The sequence below is a fragment of the Pteropus alecto genome, unplaced genomic scaffold (assembly GCF_000325575.1).
Source record: "Pteropus alecto unplaced genomic scaffold, ASM32557v1 scaffold7, whole genome shotgun sequence".
Taxonomy (NCBI): Eukaryota; Metazoa; Chordata; class Mammalia; order Chiroptera; family Pteropodidae; genus Pteropus; species Pteropus alecto.
In genome coordinates, this window is record NW_006494614.1 from 56,323,236 (window position 1) to 56,338,009 (window position 14,774).

Genomic DNA, 14,774 nt, shown 5'->3' on the forward strand with positions numbered 1-14,774 from the left:
AGGAAACTGAGGCTTAAAGATATTAGTTCCTATGGTTACTCAGTTATTATGTGTTTGAATTAGGAACATGAACTTATATCTGCCTGACTCCCAAACTGGGTTCTGCTTAATCTGAATTTTACTACTTCCATATTTGTCATGCTGCCTAACTTCAGAACCACAGCTCTTTAGTGCTTATTATAAAGGGACCACTGCTCATAAAGGGGAGCCTGTGGTATATGTGCTAAATCATTTCTCAAAAGAGAAATTAAACCAGACCAGCCTAAATATACCTGGACGTTTTTATGCTTTGGTTTTGGCCATTTGTTGCATAGTGGTGTCTTGCAGACATGTTGTAAGAACTAAAGATGGCATGTGGAGATGGGCTCAGTTAATGGAAGACATTGCTAATGTTAAGACACGAAGTTCCAAGAAAATGAATGAAGACGTATACATTCTAAAACAGAGATGCTAGTCACTTCATACTGAAGGCTGGTAGAGGCAACTTTAAACTCACCTTCCCAGTTCAATCACAATGTCTCTTTCTATGCTGTGGCTGTGAGAAAAAAAATCAAATTTCCAAGCACATCTGACCCTCCTCTGCCTTCTCCAAAATCTAATGGCACTAGCTGTCCTGGTCCTCGTTTCAGCCAGAACAGCTGAAGCAATCATGTGGAGAGCACTTTAACCCCAGCTAGAGCTAGAGCTGTGGAGACCTAGTGGAGATTTGTCTTGTCTGATAATTTGAAGTTTCTTGAGGACTAAGTTCAGGACCTGGGGACCCCAGTGAATATTCCTTAAATATATTAAGTTTCAGAAGAGATTGTGTAATGCATACTATACTGAGATAAAGTGATTAACAGAAGAGTTCTGAGCTGTAGTTGGCTGCAGAACGTATGGATGTGTACGAGCGTTTCCTAAGAAGTGACACACTTGCTCAAATGACCAACCATGTCATTTGGCATATCAGAACCCACCCTGGAGGCTAATAGCATTCATCCCCTAGGATCAGGATTCAGTGGACTCTTCTGAGGCCAAAATCTGGAACCAAAGACAAGTCAAAATGGATATGATTTTCTCCTAACAATTCAATCCCTCCTTTTTATGTTAAAGCCAACTCAAGAGAATGATGGTTCTGTGATCTGGGAAGTGAAAAACTGGAAACCAGGCCTAGGGGCCAGCAGGAGCACGAGCACTGCTGCTGAGTTGGAGAATCACCACTGGGTAAAAACAGATCAAATCCTACACTATTTGGAATTGTCTTTACCTCTTTAAGAGAAAAATGAGGCATTGGATAACTAATCAATAGGGTTGCATAATTTATTTTAGATTTAAACATTATTTCAGATTTAAACATTGACTTTTTCTAAGAAGACCTAAGGTTTAGTAAAATATGGTGTAAAATTAGACACTGAGCATAAAAGAGGACCAAGATCTTAGTGAAAAAGGACAAACTTTCAATTCAGAAAACTTTTATATTAGCCCTGAATGTTTGGTCTTCCCCAGGAATGTTATCTATATGAGTGTCTATATCCTTAACTTGTAAAAATGAGTTAAATAATTATCCATTCTACGAGGCTGTTAATAAGACTAAATTACAAAGTGAAGACGGAAATTCCTTGTAAATTGATTTATCCCCTATTCCACTCCAATCCTCTTCTCTCTGAACTTCGAGTACAAGAAAAACTCCTTAAGATTTCCACTAATATCCTTTAGTGTGAAGATTGGTGAAACCTCCACGAGAGAAGACTTTAACTAGTCTTCAGAGACTTGTCCCATGTATCTTTCTGTTTTCCCGTCTCAACTTCTTATTTTCATTGGTGCCATAAGACCACTCTTTGGGCTAAATTCTCTGCAACCGCGTTATTTCTAAGAAAGGTACCCTCCATTGTAGCCTCAGTTAAACTTGTCTTCACTTGTCCTTTAACATAAACTGAAAAGTTGCTCAGCATATCCATATCTCTCATGAACTGCATTAGTTTTCTCTTGCTGCTATGACAAATTACTATAAACAGTGGCTTAAAATAAAGCCGAATTATTATCTCACAGTTCTGTAAGTCAGAAGTCTGGGTGAGCTCAGGTGGTTTTTCTACTCTGGGTCCTACAAGTTCAAAATCAAGGTGAGCTCATTAATAGTGGCTCTGGAGAATAATCCATTTTCAAACTCACTCAAGTTGGAACATTTGTGTTTCATGTGGTTGTAGGACCATGGTCCCTACTTCCTTGCTGGCTGTTGCCCAGAAGTCATTCTTAGCTTTTAGAGTTCATTTACTTTGCATGTGGTCCCCTTTCAAAGCCAGCAATAATGGGTTGACTCCTTTCTACTCTTTAAACCTCTCGACTTTATCTTTCCTTTGCCTTCCTCTTCTGCCACACCTCTATGATTTCAGCAAGAGAAATTTCATTTATTTTAAGGGCTTAGTGATAAAATTGGGCCTACCAAATAATTTAGGTTAGTCTCTATTTTAAGACTTGTAGCTTTAATTATATCTTCCAAATCCCTCCACATTGATGATTAGATTAGTGTTCAATTGAATAACCAGGGGAATGGAATCTTGGGTATCTTTTGAGTTTGCCTCACACACAAGGCTTCCATTGTTATCCTCATCCAAGCTTTCTCAGAGCTGAACAATTTCTCATTGGTCATCGTTCCCTCTCTCCTGCAATTTAGTAAAATATCTAAAAATGCTTGTTCTGCCCTTTCCCTAAGCAAATGCAAGTCAGAAGGATGATTCTTTTATCTTGGAATAAAGAAGTAGGAAATTTTTAGCACTTTTTTTTTTTTTTTAATTCCTGCTTCGTCGTGCACTATCTGGAACTCTAAAGCTATCCGCAGGTTTTTTCTTCATCTATAAAATGGAATTCAAAATAGTACCTATTTCTCAGGACTGCCATGAGGATTAAGACGAGGCTATTAATACAAAAGCACTTAATAAAACATTGAGCTATTCGTAAGTGACAGTGTTTATTATTGTACCTGTTTAGAATGATTTGATATAAATAGCACACAACAGCCTGGGAACATATTAGTGTGATAATACCTGTAATAAAATATTAATCCTCAGAATGTCCCATCCATGTACACAGGTACTACACAAATGCATACAAACTCTCACATATGGACACACATTCAAAACAGAAATAAATGTATCCACAGATTCCTCAGTTTGGATGTGTCCCTGATCTCTCAGCAAGAGCTCTAACCTAATATCTTGGCATGATAATGATTCATGATCAGTTGTGGAGCAGGGTACAAGTAATTTGGTGCTCAAAATACATATCAGCATTCTCATGGCCCGTAACACAACATATGTGGTAATGAGAAACTTCACATTCTGCAAAATCATGTACTAAAATAATAAGACTAGGGAAAATATTGTAGTGAAACAGACCACTCAAAATCTATACAACAAAAACACACAAAATGATGAAATTATAACAAAATATGAGCAAAAACAGCATAAATTCTTGATATAAAGACATACTACCATTAAATATGACTTTACCTCTCAAAAAATAAAGGTAACTTGATAGAAAAGAAAACTGATTATAGAGGCTGCTGAGTTAAGAAATAAAGGCCAAACACACCAAAATCAGAGTTACCTATATAATAAGCACATCTGAGATAGAGCACGTGGCTAAAACAAGCGAAGAGGAAGTTTAGGTTTGTTTATCAGTTAGCTGTTGCTGCCACCTCAGAATACTGTAGCTTAAGACACAATGACTTATTATTTCTAGTGGGTCTACAGTTCAGCTGAATGGTTTTACTGACCCGGGTCCAGGCTTGGCTGACCTCAGCTGGACCCACTAGCACATCTGTGATCAGCAGGCTGATCAGCAGTGACCTGGCTGATCTAAGAAGACCTCAGATGAGATAACTGTATTCTGCTTCAAGTGATTTTCATTTTTCAGTAGGTTAGTCCAGGCTTGTTCCCATAATGGTCACAGTGGTTCAAGGGAATAAATGGAATCGGGCAGACTCCTGGAGGCCTAGGCTTAGAACTGGCACACCATTGCTTCTACCACCATCGATTGGCTAAAGCAAATGATAAAACCGTTCCATGTTCAAGAGCCGTGGAAATAGACTTCTGTTCGTGATAGTAGGGGCTATGAAGGGCAAAATGACATTGCAAAGGAATGAGCTAAAGAAAGAAGGTGATGGAGAATTAGGTCCATTATTTTTTAATCAATAAATCAACAAGTAAACAGGACTTGGGATAGTATCATATTCTTCCTTTTAGATTCTGCTGTGGCCACTTGGTGGTATAAAATACTAACGGACTAGGAAAAAAATATCACATATGAAAAAATGTTAATTCCACATTTTATAGCACCATCCATCTATTTACAATCACATGGGAATTTAGATTACAAAAACATATACTACAGTAGAATGAAACACCAAAATTTATGAATGACTTATTTTACTAAAAAATACTTTAGGGAAATTTCAAGGTTATCCACATATTAACAGCCATTTCACTCACTTGTGTTCTAATATATTTTCCTGACTTGGGAACAAGCAGGTGAAGCTATGTCCAGTGCAGTTTTCCAACCTCAGCACTGTTGACATTTTGGGCCAGATAATGTTTTGTTGTGTGAAATTGTTCCATGTTTTTGTAGGATGTTTGACAGCATCACTGGTCTCTACCCACTAGCATCCTCCTCAGGTTGTGAAAACCAAAAATATCTCCAAAATCTGCCAATTTTTTTGGGGGGGGGGCAGGGCACAGTCACCTCCAGTTGAGAACCACTGGACTAGAACATCAGGAAGCATGCATAACCCACAGCCTATTGTAACTGTACCACAAATTTTGTTCAATTTCTGGAAGTGTGATCTCAGGTGAATATCAACCATTAATGTGTTACAATAAAAAAAAAAAATGGGATCACTGTGATTGATAAAGGCATGACTGTTTTAAGGGGAGAATGATAATTTTCTACTCTGGATATTGCCTTGCATAAGGAGGGAATGATTCTAACACCCCTGGTCTTTCTCCATACGCTTCTTCTTAAATAATTACTGAATTTAGAAGAGGAATGGAGTCCATGTTTTCAGTTCCTGTCCATTTTCTTTCTATGTTCTGTTTTACTTTCATAGTGTCAGGCTCTAGCTCCATGAGGAAGGGTGGGAGAGAGAAATTTAACATAAATTAGTGTAAAATAGTGCATTGGTCAGGATAATTGGAAAATAGATAGTGAAATTTGGTTTGGGACATAATACATGAAAAGTGACTGAGCATTTTTGACATGGTCAAGGCCCATGACTTCGGCGGCCTACAGGAAACAACGCAGCTGGTTTTTATAGTTGTTTGGTTAACTTCTACCTGTTTTAACCAGAGCAGATGACATTAGGCCTTAGGCAATTGCAAGTGGGATTTTGTCCATTAAGGGACATTACACCATAAGGCAGCTTTGTCCTCAGGCAAGTGGTTTATTTTTTTCATACGGGCAACTGAATGTGCTCCTCCTTAAGGAAATAAGTGTCGGCCTGCTGCTTTTAAGCAAAAGCAAGTGCTCAGCAAAGTCTCAAGTTGTGGGCCTCAGCAAAGATGTCAGATTTCTTAGGAAAGGTATCAACTTCAGGCCCAGGACAGGCACCGACACATTTCCTCACAAAAGGTTTTAGGTCTCAAGTTCAGCAAAGACACAGGGTGAGACATTGAGGCTTCCACAAAGGCACCAGCCACAGAATCATGATTAGTAAAATATAGGCTACAGGGACTTCGGTCAGATGATGGGGGCTCAGAAAATGTGCATCGAGATTGGTTCATTTCATTGGAAGAAGAAGCCCTCTCTTCTCTAGGAGGAGGGTTTTTAGGCCTGAGCGATTTCATACCTTGAAGCCATAGTGGGACAGGTTTGAAAATATTTGCATATAGGGATGCACTGATGCTATAGACCGAGATATAAATGCATACTCATTTCAGTACCATAGAGACAGAAAGGCACCTACTATATGACAGAGGCCACCTTTTTCTAAATTTGCAAGAAAACGGCAATGCTTCAAATGTTGCGTGTAAGAAGGGAGATGGTTTGATTCATTGCTTTTAGCCCCTCTCATACAGTAAATTAGTAATGTCAAGATTAACCTCCCAGTTAAATTTATAAGACACAGGTCATAGATTTTAGACAAGGCACCAGATGACTGGCATTATTGTCTCTAAACTGAAACAAAAAATTATTTTCTCCATCTTCCCTCCTACGTATAGTTTCTACCAAGTCCTTGCAGTTATACTTGGTGACACTAAGTATATAATTTTGGATGGTATTCGAACTATAGGGGCTCAGAATTGGATCATCTTCAAAATTTCCTGGGTGCAGGCCAGTGCTATGATGCTCATATGTGTCCTATTATCTCTTTAAATTTCTCAAAAGGGAGGTTCATCAGAGATATGGTATGGAATAAATTTAGGTTTTAAGGTTCTTAGGACCCATAGTCATTCCAGTAGAAGACCATCTGATCATAAGCTATTGAAGGAATCCTAGCTCCAATCAGGCATGGGTCATCGCTCTGGCTGAAATTAAGCTGAATATGAACTTGCAGAAGAAATGATAAATGCCAGAGAACTTGACTTCCAAATTTAATTCCTTTGAACTTTAAAGTCATTGGAATTTAACCTGTAAAGAGATTTATGCTTTGAACTTTATTTTCTACTCTGTATTGAGAAACATTTGTATACAAATTTGTAGTACTTCTTTCTTGGCACTTTATTGTTAGAATGCTGTAATATGGTTATTTGATGTCTTTGAAGAATCTAAGATTGACTTTGCTAGACAAAATGGCTAGATAAATTGGAGTAGGAAATAATAGCCTTGAAATGAAACTAATGTGTTGTTGTGACCAACTTCAGAACTTCCTGGGGTCAAAAGCTAGACTGTTCACTACTGGTTTCAGGATTATATCCAAAGAATTAGTGGTTAATAATTTGAAAATATCCTGGTGATAGTGAAAACAACTATGTGATTAAGCACACTGGTTTGCCAGATCAAAGAAGGCAGAATCAGAGATTTAAAAAAGAGTGATATCAGCAAGATGGCCAAATAAGATGTCTATCACTATATCCAGCACCCCTGACAACAATCATTCAGCATCTTTTCCTAGACAATGTGCCTTTGTGCGAGCTATGGGACTCAGTACCATATGCCAAGGTGCCTGAAGGGAGTCTTGCTAATCTATGTGTTAGGTAATAGGCAGGCAGATCTTGGTCCTGGCTATGGACACTGAACTGGCTCCAACCTTTCTCAGCCATGGTCTGGGAGTCCCTGGAGAACCCTGACTTACACAATCACCCATGAATGAGAGAGGTTTTGTGGAAGTCCAGGAGCCCAGCAGAGAAGTTTCAGTACCACTGAAGCAAAATTCCTGATATTGGATACACTGGAGATAGTAAGGGGAATAGCCATGGTAGCACAGTTCAGTGTCAAGAGAGTGCTTCTTAGCCTGTAATTTCTCCTGCAGAGGAGTGAGTGAGCACCTGGTTTCCCCAGCTGTACGGGATGCTACTGAAGAGGCCCATTTCTGTCTTGCCCCATCCAGAGTCCTGAGTTCTGAGCTGCATGATTTTGAAAAAAGGCGGGGGCAGTGAATGGCTGGGAAAACAACAGCCAGGGCCGTTATATGTGGAATCTAAAAGAGCCAAACTAGGAATGTATAAAGGGGACATGAATCCTATTAACCTCATTGCAGACTCTTGTGAGGCCTGCTGGTGAGCCCCTGGGATGCCTTGCGCATGGACCCCCAATTGGCATCCTAAGTACTCTGAATGCTTCACCAATACACCCCCTGCTTCCATTCTGTGGTTGGCTCTCTATGCTCACTCCTATTGGCACCTGAATCTGTGGGCCTGGGAGAGACCACAGATGAGCGTTTGGCAATGTCCTTGGGAAAGCAAAATGGAGGCTGTCAGCATCCAAAATGGTGTGTTGCAGGAACCATAGAAAGCATACAACAGATCCATTAGTGATGCTTGACATCACTAATCACCAGGGAAATGCAAATCAAAACCACACTGAGACGCCACTTCCCACTTGTTAGAATGGCTATTATCAAAAAAATAAGAGACAAGTTTTTGCAAGAATATGAAGGAAAGGAAACTTGGTGGAAATGTAAATTGATACAGCTACTATGGAAAAAAAACTCGGTGGTTCCTCAAAAAATTAAAAATATAACTATAATATGATCTAGTAATACCACTTCTGGGTATATATACAGAGGAAATGAAATGAAATCAGGTTTTCAAAGACATATCTGTACTCTCATGTTCACTGCAGCATTATTCACAATAGCCAAGATATGGAAATAACTTAAATGTCTGTCAATAAATGAATAGATAAATAAAATTACCATATATATCTAATGGAATATTATTTGGTCATAAAAAAGAAAGAAATTCTGCCTTTTGTGACAAGATGGATGAAAATTGAGGACATTATGCTATGTAAAATAAGTAAGTCAAATACTGTATGATTTCACTTATCTATAGAATCTAAAAAAGCCAAACTCAGAGAAACAAAGACTAGAATGGTCATTGCCAGGGTCTTGGGTGGGGGCTATGGGGAGATGTTAGTCAAAGGGTACAAACTTCCAGTTATAAGATGAATAAGTTCTGGGGATCTGATGTGCAGCATGGTGACTATAGTTCACGATGCTGTACTAAATACTTGAAAGTTCCTAAGAGAGTAGATCTTAAAGGTTCTCAATACACACACACACACACACACACACACACACACACACACACACACAGAGGCAATTATGAAAGGTGATGGAGGTGTTAACCCCACTTATGTGTTGCAAATGTTGTAATCATTTTGCAACATATAAGTGTACAAGTCATCACATTATATACCTTAAACTTACAGTGTTACTGTCAATTATATCTCAATACAGCTGGAAAAAAGATTCAAAATGAGAAGACCTACGTGGAAGTGCAGGCAAAACTGGCTCACAGAGAAGAGTTGTGAGAATCAGGAACACAGCTGGGACTACAGTAAGATACTCAACTTGGAAGCAAAATTTAAGGGGACACCAAAAATCTCAGTAATCTAGATACGTACCATTTTAACGAAGTATTTAAAAAATAAAAATGCAAAAAATCTTTGATGAAGAAAATATTAAAATTTTAAATAAAGACAGAGTATGACCCTGTATTTGTATAGCCCTGCCTCATTTACCTCATCCTAACCCTGGCCTGCCCTATTGGATCTCATCTTCATTTAAAATTCTGATATTTTATCATGAAATATTTTGCATTCATTTTGATTCTTAAAAATGTTGCATTAAAACATTAGTTATCTTGATGATGAATTTATCGGGGCCTTCTTAAAAATTTTACACCCGAGGTGAGTGCCTCGCTCGCCTCACCCAAGTCCCAGCCCTGTACAAGTTCCTGCCTTAGGTGGAGCATAAACTTGCTCTGTTACTTTAGAAAAGCCATGTCTTGTTTTATATTTAATGCTATAAAATAGAAGACTTCGACTTGATGATTTCCAACATCCCTCCCAGCTCTGACATTTTCTAGGTGGTCTTGGAAGGGCACTAAGAGAAGAAGCCTTAGGTAACGGGGGCATTATGTGAATGTTGATATATAAGCAAGCCGAAACTTGCAGGGGAAGCAGAACTGCTGGATGAAGAGGGGGAGAGCCAAAAGCTGACAGCTGACTCCGCCACTGAGTTCCTTACATTTAAGGCTTTGATTTTTCCTCTGCTTCTTGGATGCTGTGTCAAACATTTAAACAATGCTGGTATGAGATGGTAAGGGACAAAATGAGTTCCCGAGCAGCAGCTAAATGTCACTCATGAGCCATGGTATTTGAAACAGAAACAGAGCACCCAAGTGTGGGAAGTCACAACTGCTCTCGAGTGGGTGCTACAGAGGCTCATTTCATACCTAGGGCCACTTCCAATGGGGCAGTCCTCAGCGTTGCACAAAGTTCTTCAATCGCTTTTCACTCCAGTGATGATTCCTGCCTGGTTATCACTTTGATTTTTCAGCTGACTAGATTTCAAGCTATTGAAAAGCATTAAGGGAGCAAGGACCAAATCTCAGAGCTGAGCTGTAGTGAAGTTAATGGGCAATGAGATGCTCTGGCCGAGAAGGGGGACCAGAGGGGCAGTTCTGGATGCTGATATGTTGATGTGGCTGCAATGAGGCAGGGAGAACATTGCTTCAAGGGTGTTCCCAGATGGGTTTATTTGGCTGAAATAGGAGAGAGCCCTGCAAATTGTGTTTTCATGTTTGCAAATGATAGGGCGACTACTCCTATGTCTGGGAATCAGAGGGAGCCTGGACTAATGTGCGAGAAAGGTGACCTCAGCTCCAAACAAACAATAAGAAAATCAAACTCACAGATACAATAGAGTGCTGGTTACTGGAGGTGAGGTGGTGGGGAGAGGGCAAAATGGATAGAGGGATCGAACACATGGTAACGAAGGAAACTAGACTTCTGCTGGTGAGCACTCTGTAGTGCATACAGATATCGAATTATGAAACTTATATAATGTGATTAGCCAATGTTATCTCAAATATATAAATATAAACAAACAACACATTGTACACCATAAACTTACACAATGTCATATGGCAGCTATATCTCAATAATTAAAGCTGGGATAAAAAGGAATCTTAACCACACACACACAAAAAGTGACTTCAGTCCCCATCACAGCTGTTCAATTTTTTTTCTCTTGCTGCTTCCACTCTTGGCTGTATGCCTAAGTAACGCAGACATAATATGTCTGTTTGAGTAAGGTCATTGGAAGCTAATGTCTTCTTGCTTCAGTCCTACAGACATAGAATGAAAGGCAAGAGACATTGGAGAGAGACAGAGATGCCCAAGTTCTAATATGTGGGGGAGTGAGTGTGGGAATTGCATTTCTTTTGTTAGATGAGTGAGCTTAAATGAAATTTTGAAAGGGCCATGCTTTAATTATACCCTCTTTGTGCCTCACAGTCTTTTCACTCAAGTGAAAAACAATAATATTGTTATTATTGAACATGGTAGATTGAGTGAGTACACACGTTCATTGCCACTCCCTTTTGAAATGCCACTAAAATATCTGTAAAAGGTTTTGAAAAACATATTTTAAAAGGATGCAACAGCCCACCTGAGTTGATCACGCAATGTTGGAAGATGAAAAGAAGATGCAAGAATAGTTATTGACAGCAGTACACAGAACATTAAAACTTTCCTTTAGAGGAAGTACTGTAAGAAAAGGATTCACATCTCAGTACTATAGAGTGTATACTGTTTGATGACTGGAGAATAGGGTACAGCTGAAAGTAAAGGAATTAACTGAATCTATTGATTATACCTCTTCTACATGTGCTTCAATATGATAGAAACTCATGTTTATTTTCACATTAACAGATTTAAGGAAATTCTCTCTGAGGTAACTAACTAGCCCGTTTACAAAAATAGACCCACATCTCCTAACATCTGAAGGTCCCTCAATACAACAGCCAATTCCTCCAGTCAATCACTTTCTGATAAGTTACATCATTCACAAACTCTCATCCTTGCAAAGGAGTTTCCAAACAGCTTTTTTTACTTGCACATTTGAGGTAACCTCTAATATGAATCAGAGGTCAAAATAAATATGAAAAAAGTAAAGAAAAGAAAAAGAAATACCAAAGAAAGAAAATGTAGGAAGTTAAATGAGCAAGAAAACAATTATAACACCCTCAGAGAAACAGGAGATTTCATTCCTTAAAAACAAACAAATAAAACAGGATACTATAGTAATTATCAGAGAAAAATAAAGAACTTTAGTTCTCCAGCTTCTGGCCATGAAAGAGTCACTGTATAAGATTTGCTCTCCTGCTAGAAAAAACTATGATACGAAGAAAACTCATGAACTAGATATTTTCAAGAATTGGACCATTGGCAGTTCAGTATTGTGATCTTTGAAATAAGAGAAACACAGGAGAGCCCATATTTGCCCAGGCTCTCAGTCTGGATGTACATTCCTGTCCACGGTGTAGGTTATCATAGTTCTCATCTATACATTAGAAAACCGAAGCCCAGAGGGGTTCAGCAATTTTTTTCCAAGTCAGATAGTCGGCATTGGGCACAGCGGGAACTCAAGCACAGGCCTGTCTAACTCCAAATCTTTGGTTCTTAACTACTAAGACACAGTACCCCTCGAGTAAGAGATTTTGCTTTGAAAACGCTGTCCCACTCATCCTGAGTCCTGCCTGCCCAGCGCAGAAGTACCACTGAGCACATTCTCTTCCTTTGTTCCCTCTCCACATTCCCTTTCCATCAGGTGTCTCAAACGGTGTGAATTTCACCTGAAAGGAGGGACAGCACTGGCATTGGAATCGGCTTCCCGCCCTAATCCCAGTCCTGCCACAACTAGGTCAAGTGACTTCCCCTCTCTGGGCCTTGTCACCTTTCCAGTCTGGAAATCTGGTCACCAGAGGTATGGAGCCGATGAGAAGTCTAAGTTAGAGTGTGGCCTACAGATTTACAATGTTGATGATCACCCAGGAGATTCTCACTCCTCGACTGGGGTAGGAACAGAAAGAATCGCTAGGTTGTCCAGATCTTTGGAAGGACACTGAGGGGGGCCCCTTTCAGCATCTGTGTCAGGAGATGGAACCGGCAGCAGGAGAAGCCACCACACCTGACGGGAGGACTGAGTCCAGGACTGTCAGCAACTAACAGGGAGGAAAATAGTGGGAACCAAGCATGGTAAAGAGTGTGGCTGAGCTGAATAATCAAAGATTAGAGAAGAGGGCTTCTGAAATGCTTAAAATTTGGGGGTAGGTGCCCGAGGGGAGGAAATTACAGAGTATAGAATATGGAGACGTCTGTGAGGTTCTTCCACACAGAACTTTATCAAAGACTGGCTGCACATGAGAAGAGAGAGACCCTGTGAGTCCCAGAAGAAAAGAACTGGTGCAGGGCTGAGATCTAAATCAAAATACCGGGGGTCATTCAGTGCTGGAACATACTGATGCGCTAGTCCAGGCTACACTGAAGAAGCCTCAGTGAGCATCTTATTCATTCATTTGGGGCCTCAGAAATGCTCTACCATAGGAGTGAGGACCACGCTATATATTAAAGGGATGTGTCCTAGGACTAATAGTAAAAATAAAACAGATGCCCCCAAATGAAGAGTAAACCTAAGTCTGATATGATCAATAAAATCTATCATTTTTAACTATGCTAGAAAAAAAGATCAACACTCTTTAAAGGCAGACAACATAGTTCGGTATTTCTACAATGTATCATCAACAATGTCTTACATAAAATAAGAATTTCCTAGATATTCAAAGAAAGAAAATTAATCCATAATGAAGTAAAAAAAAAAAAATAGAAGTCAATAAAAACAGACATCAAGATGATTCAGTTATTAGAATTATCAGGAAAGAATTTTAAAAGAAGTTGTAAATATATTCAAGAACTTAAAGATGGACATAAAGAGAGAACACATGGAGACACTCAGCAGAAAAAAAAAATAAACTTAAAAAAAAGAATCAGATACAAACTTTAGAGCTGAAAAGTCATAAAGCTGAAAGGAAAAATTCATAGAATGGGCTTAACATATTTAATATTGCAAAATAAAGGGTCAGGAACTTAAAGACAAATTGGTAGAAATTATCTAATCTTAAGAACAGAGAATAAAAGACTTAAAAAAAATGAACAAAACCTTAAGGGAGAAAAAAAGTTCCATTTTCAAGTATAACTCCTTTTTTGGTTTAGAATTTTACTAATTACTTTTATATAGCCACTGTCTCATTTAACCCTAAAAAGTGCCATTATACCTATTCTATAAATGGAGAATTTGAGACTAAAAAGATGGATTTAAGGCCAGGTATTCAGAACCTCATTCTTTTTATCTTCCTCATAGTTAACTTCATAGGTACCAGATCATCAGCCTTTAGCATATCTTCCATTCCCTGTTTACCCACCTTCGTTCCCAAACATCAGATCCTACTCTTCTTGTCTAGAGATTTCTACAAGAGAGCCCAAGATCAGTTATTAACCTTTTCTACCACCACTTTCCCTGAAATTTATCTTCTTGGCATTTATTTATTAAGGATAAAGTTGTCAGAGCCATTTAAGGAGACATCTTAGTGACCTGATAGGCTATTCCAGACAGATTTCTATTGCAAAACAGTATTAAATGGCCTTGCCATTATGTTTCACCCTCATATATTTTAATCGGCATAAGACAGATGTAGCACCTACTTAATATGTATATAACACTGTATTAAGAGCTTATATTGCATACATTATTAATTTTTAGTTTGAGCAGTAATTACATGGCAGGCACGTTGCCAGATGCAAGGAAGGCTACATTGCACAAGATAGGGCCCCTGCTTTTATTAAAACTTACAGTCTTATTCAACCCAATTTAATCTTCAAAATAGGTCCACCTTTATCAGCTATGTATATAGTATTTCCATTTTAGAGGTTCAAAAACTGAGCCTTGCAGAGGTGGATTGACCTGCTTCAGGTAATGTAAGCAATAATTAATGTTGTAGCCCATATTCAAACCCACCTATATCTGATTAAAATCATGTGCTTTTAAGAATTAACTCATTGTTAATGTTTTTAAAAGATGACTGGAATTGCAGGATTGCCAAAAAATTAAAAAGGGTAAATGAGGATGAGAAAGCTGCAGAGCTAGTCTTGATGTTAAGTTATACCTTGGCCTGCGTCTACCAGGTACTTTTCTAGGCCTCTTCTATACATTATGTGATTTGACCCTTCGAAATAACCTCATGGTGTAGGTTATCATAGTTCTCATCTATACATTAGAAAACCAAAGCCCAGAGGGG